This window comes from Lynx rufus, unplaced genomic scaffold (assembly GCF_022079265.1).
Source record: "Lynx rufus isolate CCGP_SWC_20201006 ecotype Redwood Valley unplaced genomic scaffold, mLynRuf1.p SCAF_1, whole genome shotgun sequence".
NCBI lineage: Eukaryota > Metazoa > Chordata > Mammalia > Carnivora > Felidae > Lynx > Lynx rufus.
Window position 1 is genome coordinate 56,548,880 of NW_025814823.1, and position 3,187 is coordinate 56,552,066.

At 35.0% G+C, this 3,187-nt stretch overlaps 1 pseudogene; it reads right to left on the minus strand.

Moving 5' to 3' along the window:
- Positions 1-1,470: 1,470 nt before the first annotated feature.
- On the minus strand, positions 1,471-2,771 carry LOC124508639 (eukaryotic translation initiation factor 3 subunit E-like; annotated as a pseudogene).
- Between the last annotated feature and the right edge of the window lie 416 nt (positions 2,772-3,187).

Below are 3,187 nucleotides of genomic sequence, written 5' to 3' on the forward strand. Positions count from 1 at the left end.
GTTCATATATCCCAATGAGAATTCTATATAAGGTATACAAAATTATTCTCTGCAAACTGCATCTTCACATAGGCAATTGAAATTCTGTTTACATTTCAAAGTGCTGAAGGAACTCTGGAGATATGTATTACCTAACCAACTCTGCTTCCAGCCACAAGTCCTCTCCAACCTGAATTAATGGAGTAGTATAGCTGTTCTCTGCCTCAACATTGGCTCTGTTCTCTCTGTTGTTACTGCTTCATATTCCCCAACTCCTTAAGTAACTGAAGATATTTTCATGTTAATCTAGTTCTACTACTTAAAAATCCTCCCATAAATTCAGAGATACTTTACCTACAATATTGTATTTCCTAAGTCAATGAGATTTTCAACTAAAAGTGAGTTAAATTACACTTGAAATTTAACTTGCTCACTATTGGTCATTTCTATTAGATTTCTTGTTGTAACTATTGCTCTAGAAAATCTTTAGCAGATTTTTATCTGTGCTTTAGCTGAGTTCATTTTTAAATGGTTTATAAATATTTTCTAGTATCTTTTCTATGATTAATTTCTCTTGTATCATTTTTGTTCATACTCACTATTACAGAATCTGCCTACAGTTGCTTTATTCATACATCTAGAATACAATTATCCCATCAATAATTGCTAGTTTGTCCTTGCCTTCTGTTTTTGGTAAATTACTATTGATATTCCCAAAGGTCCCCACCAAAGTTCCACAAATTGAATGGCCCATGACAAAGTTTATTTTCCCTTATCATTAAATCTGCTAGGGAGTTTGCTAGGTTCTTGCCTACCTGTTAGATTTCAGCCTGGTTAATCTTGGGCCAAGTGATCACCTTTTAACTATGTTCCTTTTTTATGGATTTGAGACAGATTGCTAGAGAATTGACTGACAGAACTGATTATCAGCATTGTGACAATGATTTATCTTATCCTTGGATTTGGGAAGAGAACATATGGTCAGTGACTCCATTGGTTGCAGAAATGACATTTATCCTTGCTTCCTTGCTCTTGTTTTATGCTAATGCATAGCTTTGCAGTTTAAAAATATCTCTCATCGTGTTTCCTGAGGATTATTTTTTAAACTTCATAGTCCAATTGATCTAAATGGGCAAATATATTCCTCTCCTTTCCTGGATCTACTAAAAAAAAATCAACTTAGGTTATTCCAAAATAGAGAAATTGTCATTAAGCCATTTTCTTTTATATCCCAGAAACTCAATAAAAACTCTGAACAGTTATCAACATGCTATTTAAATGTAATGTAATATTTTTAGTCTTAAATAACCACAAATCATAATACATTTTCTACTACCTTATTTATTTAATGAAACACGGCCAATTTTATTCAAATTTCCCCAAATTTATGCTCAATATGTTGTTTCTACAATGTATGCCTCCCTTTATATAATGGTTTTATTATTTTGTCTTTATTTTATAGTTTTTTTCATCTTATCTTTATACAGTTCTTCAGTAGAAGTCAGAGTCCTCAGTTGCCCAGTTAGAAGCCTCTGACCTACTTTTCTGATGAAGTTTCTTCTCATAGCCAAAATCTCTGGCTTTTAAATGAAAGGTTTTTGGTCTTTTTAATCACTTGCTGATAGCGTGAAGCTGCATTCTTACCTATAACCACATGACCTAATTTAGAATCAGTCTTGGCAGCCAGTCCTGCATTTCTCATCACATTGACAATCCACCTTTCATGTTCAGTTTGTCTGCCAACATGTGAGTGTGGATACACAGGTGAATGCAACAAAAAGTCTCAAATATGAAGAGTCAATGATTTTCAGCGAAATCCTTAAGCTACCTAGAAGTCATTCACAAGTACTGATTCACATTCCCTCAGTATGTGGAATTTTCTGAGCTCCATCAAAGTCAAAGTTAACATAAAAGCATTCAAGAAATTCTGTAACTGGGTCTTTATATGTGTAAGACTGTGTTCAATAACTTTAACCAGATCTTTTAGCAGCTGCTGGCATTTTTGAACATCTTTGTTCGTTATGACGGCTGTAGCCTAATAGTGAGGAATATGTGGGCATATCATCTAAATTGCATTAAGATATGATGGCTGGCAAAAGAAGAGATCAATAATGTTATCATGCCCCTTGATTAGTTGAAGAAAACAGAGGACAGTGGATGAACCTTGTTTGCTGCTGAAGATACCGAAGTGGAAAACTCAGAATTATTACCTATGGTCTCTTTTAACCATGTAAGGTCTTCCATAGCTGCATCCCTACTCTGAATTAAGATTTCAGAGGCCAGTTTTCCCCTGAGTGAACTCAAAACATTTCTGGCTGTTGCTGGAACCAACATTCTAAAGAAGTAAAGATATTCTGGTGCTCCAGAGTAATTCCCATATTCATATTGGATTTTACATAACTCTAGAGTATATCTAAATATTCCTACCTAAAACCATGCCTGCCCACCAGGTACTTAAACAGCATCTGCCCATCTCTGGTTGACTGCATCTGCCTTGTAGTTTCTGGATCTTCAAATGTCTTCACAATTGGTTCCATTTCTGCCTGAAGCTATTTCAGTCATGCAACAACTGTGGCTCTTTTTTCTCTCAAAGCATGCAGAATATCATCAGAATAAAGATTTTTGTACATATTGGTAGCAAAGTGTATCATGTTGATATCACTAAAAAGATACAAATTCCCTTGTAATATTTTTTTTCATTATACATCTCTTATGGACAGAAACTCAACAGAAAAATTAGATGTCAATCCAAAAATGTGTGTGATGTGAATAGTCAAGATGTACTCCACCATCTTGCCAAGGAAAACTGCTTCAACTATATTATTGACGTAGACACAGGAAAGAATCACAAATTCAACAAATGTAAAATAACTTTTATTTACTTTACAGTGGAGGAGAGACTTTAAGGTGACCTCCATGATTTTTGTATCCTGGTATTCACACTCCTGTATAATCCTTCCCCTTCAGAGCAGGAAGACATGTGACTTGCTCTAAACAATGAAATATTGCAAAGGTGGTAAGATGCTTACGATTATATTTACATGATTTCAAAATATTGCTGTGATTGTGGTACTGATCCGACTAGCATCTCTCTGTCCGGCTCTTGCTCTCTCACTTGCTTCCCATCTCCTTCTCCCTGTCTCTTCCCATTACTTGTCTTGCAGTAGCAAGCTGCCATATGTGTTATAGCAATGAGAAAATAAATTCT